Genomic DNA, 16,847 nt, shown 5'->3' with positions numbered 1-16,847 from the left:
CAGAAAACCTTTGCCCAGGTCTACGGACTTGTTTTCCTTCTGGTCCCTATATTAGGAATGTGTCTGATTTGGCAACGGAGACAGGAAGCCGCCTTCACCAGATGCCACGAAATACTGGCGTCATGTAAAGAACATCCTTTATCTTGGTTTGGGCTCACCAGCAATCTAATCAGTTTTCCTATAGCATTACATTAGTGCAGATACCTCAAAATAAAAATTAGATTCATTATTTCTTCAAAGCTACAGTGGTTTTTAGGCATTATTCAAATGCTTCAAAAGAGAAAAATGTGTTTTTATTAAACTATTTTTGATAACTGCATTCCATTATAACTGGTTTTCTTTGGAATATTTTTTTAATGCATTTAAAAACATTATTCCGAGAAGTCGTCCACAGGCTTTGTCAGACTGCCAAATGGGTCTATGGCCCAAAAAGTTTCAGGAAAAAACCCTGGGAAAAAGGTGATAGAAATCAGTTTTCACTGGGGTTTGACTAGCACTCAAGGTGGGTGGACTTGCTGCACTCGCAGGGATGAAAGTGGCACGTCAAGGTGAAGGCGTCTCGGGGCCAGGCTAGGAGGCTGGCTGGTCTGGCTCCATCTGCCCGGGTCAGCCTTTCCTGTAAGGCGCTCGCCTGGGGGTCGGAGGCGCAAGCTGAGCCTTTACCAAACTGATAAGCTTGTGTGACTTTTTTTTATGCCTGGTTGCTAATAATGTTGAAAAGTGTCGGAATTTAGATGGAGACTTGCTTCATCCCAGTGGCATGGTGTGGCTGTTGGGGGAGGGAACCTATAGCTCTGTCTTTGACTCTCGGAGACTACAGATCCTACCAAAAGAGCTTCAGAGTTTATTTAGAAAGTTACAGAGGGAGTAGAAGTGAGCCGGCTGGGCTGCGAAGGCTCAGGAAACAAGTTACAGAAGCAAAAGAGGGGCCTTGGAGCTTAGGAGAGAGAAAGGCAAAGGTAACAAGCTTGGGCCCGGTGGGGGGGGGAGGGAGGAGGGAAAGGTGCTGGGAGTGTCAGAACTTGACAATTTTGAGCAGCTAACTTATGTCAGTTAGCCACCCCTCTCCCCTTTAATAGTTAACCTGAGCATTAACTATTGCAGTGTTTTCCATGGGCAACTGGTTTAGTTTTACTTTCCCAAACCAAATCTTGTAACTGTTTTCTTTGCTCTTTGGGTTGGCCATCTGGGAGTTAAGAGTTCACTTTGTTGACTGCCTGTAGCACGTGTGTAAAATTTCATGGCATAACTTTTGTGCTTCTATTTCATTCTTGGGAGGCGGCGTAGTGAGAGATTAGGAGCATGAGCTCTGCTCTGGAGACACGGTCACCAGCCACGTGATCTTGGACGTGTCACCTTTTCAGTTCCTTATCAGTTTGCGTACGGGTGTGTGGGACGAATGAGCTAACACGTGCAAAGGGCTTAGAACAGCCTTCGGGTCCTAGCGTTAGATACTGTTTCTGGCTGCATGTTATTTTCATAGATTCTTTTTTCTCTGACTCCTGTTTTGTTACTTCTTTTGTTTATTGAAATCTTGCTACTGAATATGCATGTTTTGTAAACCTAATTCCTTTTGGCATCCTGATAGCAGTGTGGGGAAGGATCTGGAGAGAATGGGATTAGAAGAGAAGAACAAAGCATTTGCCAGAAGAGAACCACTTAGCGGCTGTAGCGAGGCAGCGAAAAAGGGGTATTTATGAGACTGAGTGGACAGGACCTGGCGACCCAGTGCATGTGAAAGGTAAATAATAAAAACACCTGGGGTGACCCCCAGTTCGCTGGCTTAGCTGACGGGGCCAATGATGGTACCAATAATGATACTGAGTAAAGCTCAGTGCCATGGAGGGGGTCAGGGGTAGTGATGAATTATGAGTTATGTTTTGACCATGCTGAGTTTGAGACTTTTTGTGGGATAATTAAGTGAAGTCTAATAAACAATTAAAAATAAGCATCTGGGGCTCAAGAGACATTATAAAGCAAATACTCTGGCGTAGGATTTAGCAGAGTATCCATTTTTAGCAATGATTGTAGGTAAAACTGCCCAGTAATAAGTGAAGGCCAAGGGATTTTGGGAAAAGAGTTTGAAGACAAAGGCAGTGATTCATCTTTGTACTTTCAACCAGGACGCTAGCCTGGTCCCTGGCACAGAGGAGATGCTCACTAAATACTTATTTCATGACTTACCAAATAGATGAGTGGAGTGAATAGAAGAAAGTCTAAGAGGAAGCTAAGAAAGAAGTTAAAAAGATTACAGAGAACTGGGGGATAGTAATTTCTTAGAAGACAGGAAAACAAAGTTTTAAAAATGAGGGCACAATCAACATGATAGCGTGTTGGGTGACACAGAGCTGTGACAGAATTAGTGCACTGGATGACAGGACTAGGATTTCAAAGGCCTAAGAGTGTGGAAATTAGAGCTAAACCTCACTGTTATTTACTAGAAACATATGTAAAATCTTAACTTAGATTCAGAAAATCAAATGCAAAAGTATTAGAATAAGACAACCTGGTTGAATCTCATCCTGGGGTTTAATATACTCTGAACAGTCAATATAAATTAATACTACGGCCTGCATGCCAAGGTACGCAAGTAGGCAACTTTAATCAAAATATCCAGCATGGAAATATGGGGATAACAACATCTTAATGTATGTCACAGGTATGGTTTGGGACAATATACTTCAGGAGGCAAAATAAAAAAGCTGTAGCAGTTACAGAGAGCAAGGAGCAGAATGCGGAAAGGTCTGGCAGTAGAGTCGTTCTCTTAAAGGTTGGTTAAGGGAGGACATAGGAGTGACACGGCAAGTCCCAGCTTTCTGCTGAAGAGACACGAGTCTTATTCTGTGTAGTCTGACTCAGATCTAAGGGCAAAACTATGGAAGTAATGGACTGAGAGAATCCAAACCACTTCGAGGAATAATTTTTCTACAATTAGGCCTCTTAATGAAATTAGCTGTGAGCGGGGAAGACAGTGAACCCTCTTCTTTGTTTATTGATCTAATGTTTGGGGGGCATCTACCAATGCTTCTAAGACACATAGTCCTAGGCAGTAGGGATACAATTGTAAAACAGTCAGATGTGACTCCTGCCCTACCGGAGCTTACAGTTTAGATTCATTTATTATTTATCAAGGTTTTATTGGATTCATGCTATTAGATTTGTCCTGTGCTTCAGGGATACAGTGAGAAGGTCTCTATGCTCATGGTCTTTACAGTCTGTGGGGGAAGAAGAAATTAAGCAAATAAATATATAAATATGCATAAAATTACAGGCTAGGTGGTCACTTGTACTAGGTAGTAAGACGCATTCTACAAGGGAGACGATACTCAGAGGAACTAACATAGTTTGGTTAGACGGAGGGTAAATGTGGAGGGAACAGCACGTGCAAGGGCACGTTCAAGGGGCTGAGACAAGGCCAGAGGCACTGGAGCAAGGGGACAGGGAGGTGAGGTTGGTGAGGTGGGCCATGGTCAGCCCAGGCAAGTCTAAGGGCCTTTGTAAGAACTGCCTCTATTCAAGGTGTTGGAGAAGCCACTGGACAATTTTAATGAGGATGGCGATATAATGAAACAATACACATTAAAGAAAAAGGAGAACTCTGGATTCTGTGTGGAGAGGGTATCAGAGAAGGGAAAAGTGGGTGTGGCGAGAATCAGGACCCCATTGCCTCAGTCTAGATACACGGTGCTTTGGAAGAGCTTGGATGGAGAGGGCTGGATGAGTTCAGAGTTTATTTCAGTAGGTTTGACAGTAATTGGGGACCTGATTTGAAATGCACTGATTTGATAAGGGAGTTAGAATGACGAGGACCTTGAGAGCTGTTCTCAAGAGTGCAGCTCCTGTAACTGATGCATTCTGAGAGGAGCCTTTGGAGGAGCTCGGTGTTTGGGCTGCAGGGGAGATGGATCATGAATATGGGTTCCTGTGTTCCTTTTGGACAGGTGAAGTTTGATGGGAGGATTCTAGACATCCAAGTGATTCAGTTAGAACTGAATCAAGGACAGCGAGTCAATGACATGTCCCATATGGATAGGTTGTGTGGATTAAAAAAAAAAAAGCTTAATGGAATTTAACCTTACAAGGTGATCTGATCATAAATCCATAACTTGGCATAACATGGGTAGTCATGTTCCAGGCCTATAACTTCTTTAGTGAAAGGTTTGAAGCTAGCCTTGTCTATTGTTCTTGTGCATCTAGATTAACAGGCCTTTGAGATGCCAGAAGTAAAACCCCTCAAAGTGGGTGTTAACACTCAAGAGAACACAAAATCTTGTTAACCATCCTGAAATCCAACCTCCACCTTTCTTTCTCCAGTCGTCCTTAGGTTCCCTCCTTAATTTCAAATGCATAAAAGAAGTTGCAAAACTGTTACTCCCCAGAGCATTTGAGGTCTTGCTCCCCAGCATATGTTATCAGTTTGTCTCAAATAAACTCTTATAAAAATTCTCCATGGGTCCGGATATTTCTTACATCAATAGCTGGTTCTATTCCTTGGTGTTCAAGTGTGCCTTTGACTCCGCCCTGCCTTCCTTCCCCTTCATATCAGGGATGGAGGGAGAATTTGGAGCTCAAATATTTTGCCCTCATTTTGTCAACAGAAAACTGCGTGGCACTGACTTCTCAAGACTTTTTTTTTCTTTTTAAAAAGGGAATTCAGATAGCAGCTTTGTTACCTGTATTCATTCAAAACAGAGTTTTAAAATCCTGCTGTTTAGATTTTCTGTAGCATTTACCTTCCGCATCCTTTGTTAGCACTGGGGATGCCTCAGAGGCCTCTTCCTCTAATTAAGATGCTTTCTAGAGGTTTGACGGCTAGCATTCACTGGAGTTTATGTTACAGATTTTCTCCCACCGAATAATATTATAAAAGAGTCTTAGAGGAGAAATGGAGAAATTGCCTAGATGTCATTAAACATCAATGTTTTGGGATAAGATGGGTGGTTAATACCAGAGAGAAGATCATTAAGTCAGGGCAGATAAGATAAGCATTCCTAAAAATTAAAGTATGTTTCAGCAACTATAATTAAAGCTCTTCCAAATAAACACTTAAATGAGAGAACGACCAGCCATCCTGGTGATGCTGAGTCTCATCCTCCAACCCCCATAACAAGTCGTTTTTCTTACACGGTCTCTTGATTTTGTGTTTCTCCACTTAGCCCGACAATTAGTTACCTGCCATCCTTACGTCAACCCCTCATCCTACGGGGGGGCTATCGAAACAGGGTCCTGCTTCGCTCTCTCCTCCCTTTGCCCCCTGCACGCTGCCGTCAAAGTCCATTTTCTGAACTGGAGAGGATTACGCTGAGTGAAACAAGCCAGTCAGGGAAGGACAAGTACACGTGACCTCACTCATATGTGGATTATAATGAACAAAATACACTTATGAACAAAATAGATCCAGAGACAGAGAAGCATGGAACAGACTGAGGGGTCTCCGAGCGAAGGCGGAGGTATGGGAGTGGGTGGGGAGAGATTAATCAAAGAAATTGTACGCTTATATCCATAAAAAATAAAATCAAATTTAGGGAATAAAGCACACCTGAAAAAATAAAAATAAATGAAAAAGTAAATAAGTAAAATGCTCCTTTCATAGTGCCTCTCTTGTGTTCAAAGTCTCCCACTTGGCCCACATGTTAGGACAGTAAGAGAATCCCGCCTCCTTCGGCAGGTGTGGGGCCCACACCAGTCCCGTCAGCTGCCTTCCCCCATTCTCCGCCCCTCCCCGGGATCCTAACCGCTCCCTGAGCTTGCCCTTCTTTCAGGTCAAGACGGAGCTGCGGCTCTCGGAGTGTAATTCCCGGGGCACTTGATCCTTGGAGATTTCGCATCGCTTATCGCCAGCTCCTTTGTATCTTTACGTGCTTCCTACGCTCGCGTGTTGAAGGTTTGCATCTGGGTGACTCTGCTGCAAGAGCGCCCTCCTTTTGATGTTTTCCTGCCCCGTTTCCCAGGGGCCCCCTCCACCCAGCCTCGGAGGTCAGTGGGATCCGGGAGGTCGGCTCTATCTCAGCTCAAGGCATTTTCCGGTGAGAAAACAACACAGGCTAATTGAAAGCCTAGTTCTGGGAGTAGGAATGAAGAAAGGCAGCTTTGCCCAATGCTCTGCTCTGGAAAGTATGCTACGCAATACGTTGTAAGGCATTTTATTTCTCTGTCTCGATTGTTAAAACCAACTTCCCCATTACTTACATTGAATCATATTTTTTAGTTTCTCCCAGAATGCATTTTCTTCCTTTGTCCCATCACCCCAGGCATGTGTCTTTAGGCATCTGGACTCCTTTTCTCTTCCAAATCACCTGAACAAAACTGTTTGATTACCTAACCTTTTCACTCTTCAGTGCTAACGCGTGATTCCAGTGTATTTATCTGGCCCATAAACTTCCCTTTACTCATCCATATCTTCTGCTGAGTCAAGAGAGGCTTCCTCTGCTCTTTTCCCTTCCCTCCAAGTGGTTCACTGCTACCGACATGGCCAGTTTTACACAGAACATCTTGCAATCAGCTTACCACAGGGAGATGGCTCCTTTTATTTCTCACTTTCCTGGCCAGTCATAATTTTGTGTATATTTTTGATGTTGTCTGAATGCTTATTTGGAATTGAAGATGAGGTTTTATAAAAAATTACTTAGGAGTACCCAGGTTTGCAGTAAAATATTCTGTATTACTTACTGTATTTCCTACTATTTATATGCTAGTTTGATTTCTATTTTTAATGGCTTTGAACTGATAATCAAAGCATGTTTTTGTTTGCTTTGCCTTTAGAGTCTTATTTAAATTTTTTTATATGAATTCTGTAATTGTGATTTATTTATTTGTTATGTATTGATTTGAGAGAGAGAGAGAGAAACATCCATTTGTTGTTTCACTTATTGATTCAGTCATTGGTTGATTCTTGGATGTGCCCTGACCAGGGATCAAACCCGCAACCTTGCTGTATTGGGATGACGCTCTAACCAGCTGAGCTCCTGGGCCAGGGCCCCATTTAAATTTCTTGTATCTAAGGGAAAATGTTGCAGTAGCTTATTCCCATGATATGCAGTGAACAGTACTGTCAGATACATATAGAGGATGGGGCTATTGCCATTTTCTAAATAAATAGATGCCTTTCCCAGCCATGTATTCACATCAACTGTTTCTCAAATGAAGTGGTAGATTCCGTCCTTCTGATTAAAACAAGTTCTTGTTTTAACAGTCCTTCTGCTAACCTGTTGGACACCATTTACTCAGCATTACAATAGGGAGGGATAAACTCTGAACAGTTGCCCAGATGTGAGCTCTATCTGTCCTGGAAGGAGGGGGAAAATGAGAGGCATAGAAATTCGGGGAATATTTTTCATGCTGGGTCTTAGCTGGTTCTCCATGCTGGCAACAATGCATGATGGGACTACAGACTTAAAATTCCCTTGCCCAGAAAGATTCCCAGGCTGCAAATAAAAAATTCATTAATGTGAAAATGCTGCTTTTTGTGTTTTTAGGCATGGTTTGAAACTGTGCTTCCATTTTTATTTATTAATTTTTTGCTTTCTCTCTGCAGAGAGCCATAATTCTTTTATCTTAGTGAGAAGACAGTATCCAAAAGAGAACATAGTGGCAAGATATTAGGTAGTCAGTAAAAGAGTTTGTTGCCAGAAGGGAGTTTTAAAGAGGAAACACTGCAGTGTTTTAATTTAAGACTATACTGATTCCAGTGTGGGTTATCATTGTCCCGTTGAAGTCATTCTTGAAACACAGAAGTAGTCTTATTACTTGCTTGTGATATTTACCATTATTTCATAGGTTTGAAAAGACAAACATGGAAATTCAAGTCCCATATGGGTCCTGTATTTCTCTTTAGAGTCCTATGTAGTATAGTGACAGCTGCAATGAAGGGGGGGGGGGGGGGGCTGTGTTATCTGTTCATGGAAGCAGGAATCCAAGGACAAGGTCATCCCTCTCAGGGAATAGCAGAGAGGAACAGAAATAGATAATAATAGCACTTGGGCTTTTAACACAGAATAGCCTTGATCTCAAAGAACCTAAACTTAGTGCCATAAATTATGCTAAAAAGAAACAAGACTTTACTTCAGAACCTAAAGAATGAGAATACTGAACACTATTTAAAACCAATACTTTAAAACTCTTAAATGTCTTCTGATTGTCATAATTACTGCTTAATATAATTCCGGTATTTTCCTTAAGCCAGGCCATCCTACTCTTGTACAGACAGGACCTTGTAGATTATGCTCACTCCCTGAGAGCTCAGAGGCTCCGTAGCGACGTGCTAGCTCAAGGGGCACTCCCTGTGTCATTTATTATGTTCCTTAACCTTCACCGCAATGTCATGTAATAACTGAGGCAAAGAGAAACAACGATCGGCCTGTGCAGGCAGCTGGTGAGATCTGAATTCCTCCAGTTCTAGTCCAGAACTCAGGCGTGTAATGGTTATCAATCTGCTCCCTTAAATCTGTGAACTAGCTCTGGAGCAGTTTCAATGATAGTTTAAGAGTATTAAGAACAAACACGATCACACTACAGAACAAAACAAAAATACACCATCTTGTAATAAGATTTCACTAGAGAGATCACTTGTACTTTCTAGATAGTAAGTCGGGTGGCTTGTAATAGGTGAGTTACACCCCCCAGCTAACTCCCTGGGCTTTATCATAGTAAATCACAACTGGGTCACTTTTACATAGTAAATCACAACTGGGTCACTGTTCTTAAGGGAGAGAGCATATTTAAACACATTTGAGTACAGAAATTTTTAGGCAAGTTTGATTTGATAGGAAAGAATGAAGGAAATGAAATGTTTTTGGAGTCTCTTAAAAGTATCAATATGCCGCTAGGGGCTAGCATACCGTTGATTTCATTTACTTTTTCCAAAGAATGGGTGGGGTTTCTATGCCCATTTTGCAGATGAGAAACCTGAGAGTCAAGAAAGCTTACTAACATTCCTAAGACCACTAAAGGCAGAGTCAGAATCCAAACCCAGGTTTTTGGTATTCAAAATCCACTCCTATCACTTAGGCACCAAGAGACTGCTCCACTGAACGCAAAATACAGTTTCCAATTTTAAGAGTAAATTTGCTTTAAGCCATCCCCACTCTTGTATTCGGAGATGCATTCTGTGGCCTTGGGAAAAGCCACCTTCTAAGGATCTCTGTGAGGGAATGAATGTGGCACACAGCCGAGGACCTACAGTTTTCTAGGAGGTATCTACACGGACGGTGGTGCATTCACTGAAAGTTTGATTTACTTGAAAATGGACCGTTTCTGGAGCCGTTTCAATGATAGGGTAGGAGTGCCAAGAACAAACATGATCATACTACAGAACAAAACAAAACTAATATACCATCCTATAATAAGCTATCGCTAAAGAGATCACTTATACTTTCTAGAATTTAATGAACCCAATTCGGGACATGTTACGTGTGAAGTGACATTGGAACATGTGTACAGAGCTGGCTAGTAGGCAACTGGGAACTAACCTACGAGTAAAGTTTGGGATACATTTGGGAGTATACAGCATATAGATGGGGATTTGAGTCGGCGAACAGATGAAATTTCCCAGGTGGAATATGTAGGAAGACTGAGGGGCCAAAGTGAAATTCTGTGAATTGCCACAGGCCGAGAGGTGAGGAGGAAGAGCCAGTGAGGAGGCTGCAGGGCAGGAGACCATCAGAGGGACCAGGGTCTTTGAAGACAAAGCAGCAGAGCTGTTACCTGGTGCAATGACAAAGAGACTATAAGAAGCTGAAAGGGGCCTCATGATAAGAAGACAAAGAGTAGGGCACTGGAGCTGCATTAAAAAGAAAAATAAATGTGTTTTATTAATGGAGTTTTAAGACAATGTTCTCAAATCACAGACAAAGCTAATTTTTCACTGTAGAAGTTATATTGAAAAGAGAAAACTTGCTAGTAGGTAAATAAGCATATGTCACATAATCATTTGAAGTGAGCCAAATGACTGCTCACCTGGCAAGCTTGAGGACCTATAAGAAAGACACGTGGTTGAAGCAGTGACTCAGGAGGACAGTCGTAGGATATGGTGTCAGAGAGAGAACTAAGAGGGTGGAAAATAAGATAGATTCTGGCTTAACCAAAGGAAAGGCATTATAACATTTTGAGATCGCAAAAATGGCAAAAAATTTATTTAAAACAGTGAGTTCCCCAACTACCATTTAAGTTCTGAGCACTATACTGGCCATGTAACATATATTATCACACTTAGTCTTTATAATAGTCCCACAAAGAAGACATTTCAAGCATCCCATTTTACTTGAAGTGGTTAAGCCTCTCTCCTTAGGACATGGCTTATACGTGTCCCTCCTGGTGTTGGAACTTGAGTTTGTCTGGCGCCCAAGTCTAGAGATTTGACTTGGTTGCCTCACTATGTAGGAGGGATTCCCACATTGGGTAGATAAAAGTCTATGGGTTATAAAGGAATCTAGAACTCTAAGAAAATGCAATTATCTAGGTAGCATCTTACGGCTTAATTATAGTTTTGCAGCCCTGCTTTCCAAAAGAGAGCCAAGAGGTGGAGCAGGAAGAGAGGAAGCAATCCCTAGGGAGGTCCCCAACAAAATCCTTCACTTTGTCCACTGTATTCGTTCTCAGATCCAACTCATCCTTGACTCAAAATGAGAACAGAGCCAAGACCATCGATAACCATATTGTGACGGGAGAAACACTGAAGGGGGCTTGGGGAGCCGGGAGCACCTCTCCAAATGCAGAAGACACTCTAGCTCCTAGAGCACTGGCACAACTCAACTGTGTCATGAACATTACCCTGTGCCTCCTTTCTCCTTCCTTCTGAGTCCACAAGTATTCTGAGGCTTTCTTGAATTCTGCTATTTCTGATTTCTGTTATTTCTTGAGCAGAAATGACATATAAAAGATTCATTTTAACTTGATAATGTGTCAGCTATGAATATAAGAAAAAATACTGCATATTTATAGTGACTCATTGATCCAGTTCTTCACAGGAGAATGTCATACTTTAAAAAACCTTTTATCTTTTATTTTTTTCAAGAAAATATGCATTTATGTGGGGGGAAAAAGGGAGTAGAATATTGAATAAATAAATATCCTACGTGCACTTTCTCATTATATTTCACACCGTTCACTCTTTCAGTAAATAACCGGAGTTGACATTTAGAAGCCTGGAGCACAGAGAGAGGCTCCCTACCCCGTTCTTTTGTGTTTCTCCTGGTTATTTTGACAGTCCACTCAGTATAACTGAAGAAAGCTTTATTCAAGCGAATGTCAACTTCATTTTCCATTGAACTATCACCTTAAAAAGCCAATCTCTTAGCTTCCTGTGGGGAGCCATGTGACTGAATGCCTTGTCAGCAAGCTCCTTTTCCTGAATCAAAGCTATTTCCTTTCCTACAGAGAAAAAATGCTGTTATCCCTTCCAACTCCTTCAGCAATGGCCTTTTTCTTGTATAGTATATGCTTTTTTTTTTTTTTTTTTTAAGTGACTGCCTCTTCCTTTTTGCTTATGTGCTCAAAAATTGTTTATCCTAAAGAAAAATGTAAGGATATAAGCACATTTTATGCTATGTGGAAAAGTCAGCATTTGCAGAGATTTCTGATCCAAGAGACAGCTTGAAGTTCTCTAAAACATCTATTTTAAGAGATTTATTTCAAATATCTAAACCTAAGAAAAACATTGTCTGGGTAAAGCCAGCATCACCCAAGTCCTTCCTGATTTCTTTGTCTCATGAATTCCCCCCCCCCCCCCAGTTTTTATTCTATATAACTTTTCTCTAACCTTTCACACCAGAACTACTTCTGTCTTGTTTGACCTTCCCCTTGCCTTGGCTTCTAGGCCCTGCTCCATCGGGCTTTCTTCCCCTGATGACTTTCTCCCCCTTCCTCACCGGCGCGTCTCCTTCAGTCCTGTGACTGTTCTGTCCTTAGCATCCTGTGTTTTCCTGGCATATTCCAACTGGACATTCTCACACCCACTCGCCCAGCCTCAGGCCTCAGCTGCTCACTGATCAGCCCCACATGCAGCCTGGACTTGTCTTCTGAACTCCAGCCCAGACGCCCCTGGGCAGCTCCTTCTGGATGTTCCACAGTCACCTCAAAATTAACTTGTCAAAAAAGCCCACGCTCATTACCATCTTCTCAGCCAAGCTTTTCCTGAGTCCCCTGTCTCGGCGAGAGTGTCTTCATATCCCAGACACCCGAGCCTCAGCGCCACCGAGCCATTCCCTTAATCTGGCTGTTCGCGTTTTCTTACCTCACTCCCTCTCTCCTTCCCTGATGTGACGCCCTTAGGCCATGCACTCACCAACTCTCCTCGGATTATCACAACTGTTCCCCAGCTGCCTACCCTTTTATCTCTGTTATGTTGATATCAAAAACTTATCATTAAAGTGATATTCTGTACATCATTCTTTTGCTTTAACACCTTCATAATCCCCATGCCATATACAGGAAATCCCACATTCCCTCTGAACAGAGCCGACCAAGTCAGGAGCAGTCTAGACTCTCACCACCCTGCCCCGAAGGCATGTGCACTAACTTCACCATAATCATCATATATTCGTGCCCGGCTCATTCCCTTACTATCTCTACCTGGAAGGTCTCCCCCTATTTTCTTGTCCCCATCTAATGGTTGATGCCATTCATTTTTCAAGAGCCAGCTCAAATACTATCCTTTCTTTGAAGTCTGCCCTGACCTCTCCAGGCACATTCTCTCCTCTCTCACTGCCCTCAGCCCCTTACCTTTGCACCTTCATGCATCCAGGGTCATGAGCTGCAAACATTAAACACTGGTGGAGGACCTAAGAGCAGCGGATGCAGCTTCTTGTTTTCATAGGATTCTCTATCATCATGTCTGGCTTGTGATAGACACTGGGTTTTTATTTGTTTGCTAAATAAACTGAATTAATGGGTGACAATGAAAAATCTTAAGAATGGCCCCGCTGACTCTGAATACCTATCCTGAATGTTTATATGTTTACTATATGTTTTCTTTCTTCCAAAGGACTTTGTTGGTTTTCAATCTGTGGCAAGCTATTCGTGGGACTCCTGGGTCTGGCAACTAGGACTCAAGATGAGGAGAGAGAAAGAAGAATCCAATACCTGCACTGACAGCTACTGGAGTCAGAGCCAGTATTTCCTTCCCAACAGGCGACAGACGTGGCTGCCTCCTACCAGCCTCCATCCTTCACGTGGTGAGACTGGGAACACGACCGAGAGAGAGGCAGCAAGTCCAAGGGTTGTTACAACAGCGTGTGTGAGATGAGAGGCATTTTCCGCCCCTTTCCATGGGGAACGGGAGCGGGGTGCCCAGTCTTTCTAAAACCTCCCTGGAAGAATCATTCACAAGACTGTTGTATAATTCAGTTACCTCACTGGGCGTTTGCTGAGGACAAGAGTTTGTGAATAGAGCTGCACCCCACAGGTTCAAGGAAATCGGTCTGGAAGGGAGGGGAGCTCCAGGGAGGCAGTGTGAACTCACCGTTAATGGCCAAGACGGGGACACCCGTGGGTGAGGTGGACAGTGCTTAGGAGGTAGTTGAGCTTGTTCCACCCCCACCTTAAGACAGTTTCCCCCCACACACTCCAGATGCAAGAGGCTGTGGAGCACACGGCCAGGAACAGGAGCTGCGGGGCTTACGAGGTTGAGGGGGATTTCACAAATTATTGTGGTGAAAATAACTCAGACCTGTATTCCCCAGAGAGAGCGAGAGTCAGGAGGCCTGCCTCGGAGGGGACATCCACAGCCAGGCTGGGCTCACCGAGAGGGGTAATGGCAGTGTCTGTCAGCGTGACACTCTTCCCCTTCCCTGCCCACCTGCCACTCAGAACCCTGGAGGGGTAACCCCAGAAGGGGAATGCGAGGTGGTGGAGTCCCTGATAGACGTCCAAACGGGCAGAGCGCCAGTTCATGCCGGTACTAGGTATGGGGAAGGAGGGCAGAAGGTGAGGACTCGTGTTTGATGACTGGCTGGACTGAAGCTCAATATCTGAAAACAACTGGGAGACCGTGAAGCTGCCTCAGATGCCCTCAGGAGATCTACTACCCCGTAGAGAAGTCATGCTTGGTACAGTACAAGTGGGACGAATGGTTTAGAAATACAAAGCTTCAAATTTCTTATTGAGTTAACACTGATTAATTAATTAGGTACAAAGTAACTCCAAGTCACTATCAAAGAAACCTTCATTACTGATTTATTCCTGAATCCAACAGGTAACACTGTCGCTGAATCCCCAGTGAACACTCATGAGATCAGAGCACGGTGAGAAGCCCCATGGAGGACATGCAGGAATGCAGTCTTGTTTTGACCCAAAATATAGTTCTGACACATAGTCTAAGGATGAAACAGAGACATATGGCAGCTCTTACTCAGACCACCGTTTAGAATGAGCACCTAACCATTTGCTGGATGATCTGAAACGTTCTGGAACCATTGAGAACATTGTTGATCAGTATATTAGGAGGTAAGCCAGCCACATTTAGAAATAGCTTATATGTTTGTTCTTCCCTCAAGGGCAGAAATATAAAGTTTTTCATGACGTTATAGGATATGAGAAATAATATCTCCCAAAATTATTCTGAGAGAACACCAGTCCAATCTTGAACTACTTGTGTCTAATTCTCTCAGTTCTTTCACCTCCATTTACATATTTGTATTATATTGCTTTTTTGTCGACTCTGTTCTTGCCAGTCCTCTATTAGTTTCAGTCTATTTTCTGGACAGTTTTTTGGTTTCCCAGATTATTTTACCATATCTGTCTGAAAATCTGAAGCACTCCATTACAGTGGAATTCCTTGGAACATATAAAATTAGTCTTTATGGTGATTGTATTGCCTATACACCAGGTCAGAGAGATCTCTGATTTTTAACTTCTTCCTTCAAAAATGCCTCTTCTCCTCTTGAATCCCCCATGTTCCAGAAAATTCTCCATTTCCGCCCTCTTCTCCCGGACTCAGTTTCCCTGACTCTTCCGGAAGCTGACATTTACTACTCCTGGGGGCACCCTTGGCAGTAACGTGTAAGCAACAGTCACAGAAATGTATATAAGAGGCACCATAACTGTCACATTTTAGCTCCAGAAAGTTGTACACATGGAGTTCTGCTGATACTAGAAGAAACCAAGTAATCAGAAGTGAAGAGCATGAGAATTACCCACAGTGTTAACAGTCACTTAATCCTTGACTGAACAGTGGTGTGCTCTAATGTAGGACTTCAACACAGCCCAACCCAAAGGACAGCAGAGAAAATTTATAATGATAAATGGTAAGTGTGGCCTCCCTACTTCTTCCCTCTTAGTTTTTAAATGGGTCCAAGTCACCAGAAAACCAGAGTCACCAAACACATAAGTCATCTGGGCAGTATCGATACACCGTACATGGTAAGGTAGGTAAATGCTGGCGAGGTTGTTATAATGGCTCTTTTTTTATGCCCTGAAAATCCCACTTTAACTCTCCAATTCCATCAAACGCTTTGGGGTTGCAATATACGGTATGAGGTATCATTACGTGTTGATGGGCGTAATTGTGAAATACTGTCATGCTTTGCAGGCCGCTGGCAACTGGTACAAATATCTAAGGCTTTATTTTTTCCCCCTCTCGATTTAAAATATAACATGAAGGCTTTGCATTAAAATCAGAGGTGTTAAAGCTGCTGGCACCTGTAAACATTCTGTCCTTTAGGAGCTCCCTGTTCCCGAAAACGGCAAGTAGAGAATGTTGACTGGATTTCAGAAGTCACCTCGGCACAGAAACCACCGTGTCTTTATCCTAACAGCTCCCCCTGCTGCTTCAAAGCGAAGGCCTGGGGATTGGTTCCCGCTTCCCTTTCAACTTCTGAGCGACGCTGGAAACGTGGCTGGAAAACATTATCCTCAACTGAACCGTCGCCAGGAAAGTCTCAGGAGAGAATTCTTTCCTGACATAAAATTAAACCTGGCTTCAGCATATCTTAGGGGGGAAAAGAAGGAAAACTTACTGTTGATGTTTCTTGGCCTGGCTTTCTTTCTGTTCCTAAAGCAACATTATTTTAAAAATCTGTAACAAAACCTGTCATCTGCCAAGTCCGTCTTAGTCTTCCCAGCCTCCCGCAGCTCAGGTTTCTCCGTCCTGCCCTGTTCTGTCTTCTTACTCCACTCAAACTTTGCAAATTTTACTCACAAGCAGATAGAAGCCTTGCAACTTACCTGCAGTAGAAGTAGAGGCTGCCTTTCTCCCTCCTGTGGCAGGGAACCTGGTGCCGACCGTCCCACGGAGTCCCAGGCACTGTGGCACCGATGGGCTGGCAGAGCTTCCAAGCCACAGAGTGACCAAGCCTGCAGGTGACTTGTCTTCTTCAGCCTTGCATGACTTCAGAGGTGGCTCTGGAGCAACAGCCCCGGGCACTGTGTTTGCAGGTCCAACTGGACGCACTGGTATTTCGAGCGGAAAATCTGGATGCTGTGGTTGGAGGAGGCCTTTGCCTCTCTGTGCCTGTGGTAGATGGTGCGATGAAGATCCTTATCTGACCTGGTGCCACTGTAGATGGTGCAATGAAGATTATTATGTGACCTGATGCCACTGGTAAGTGAGTGTCAGGTTATTTATTCATCCAAGGGACAGGTGTTGTTAGAATCAATGAGTTTTTTTAAAGAAAAGAATTGCCTTCATCAATTCTGTGGAGGGGGAAGGCTATTTTGTATCTCAAGATGAGACCAGACAAACTTGCCGAACCAGTGCTGGTTTGAGGTGATGGGTTTCTGCTTTCTGTTCCCATCAAAAACCAGTGAGTTTGAAACTGTTTGTCCATGTGTGTGAGAGTAGAGCAACAAGTGAACTGACTCCCCTGAGAAGTTTTGAAGGGTGTGAGGCGATCATAATAGGTTCTTGGGCATTC

At 43.2% G+C, this 16,847-nt stretch overlaps 2 pseudogenes across 2 annotated transcripts in view; one reads left to right on the top strand and one right to left on the bottom strand.

Annotated features, from left to right (window-relative positions):
- LOC107545922 (large ribosomal subunit protein eL36 pseudogene) overlaps window positions 1-13,887 on the bottom strand; it is a 66,679-nt pseudogene extending 52,792 nt beyond the window's left edge.
- Window positions 13,888-16,038: 2,151 nt separating this feature from the next.
- The window catches only part of LOC107545700 (small ribosomal subunit protein eS27-like pseudogene), a 45,395-nt pseudogene continuing 44,586 nt past the window's right edge, over window positions 16,039-16,847 (top strand). For both annotated transcript variants that reach the window (XR_015714242.1, XR_015714241.1), the window contains exon 1: window positions 16,039-16,534. The product of XR_015714242.1 is annotated as a small ribosomal subunit protein eS27-like pseudogene, transcript variant X2 (transcript). The remainder of the gene's footprint in view (window positions 16,535-16,847) is intronic.

Source organism: Miniopterus natalensis, chromosome 3 (genome assembly GCF_054644295.1).
Source record: "Miniopterus natalensis isolate mMinNat1 chromosome 3, mMinNat1.hap1, whole genome shotgun sequence".
Lineage (NCBI taxonomy): Eukaryota > Metazoa > Chordata > Mammalia > Chiroptera > Miniopteridae > Miniopterus > Miniopterus natalensis.
This window is presented reverse-complemented; position numbering and strand designations above follow the sequence as displayed.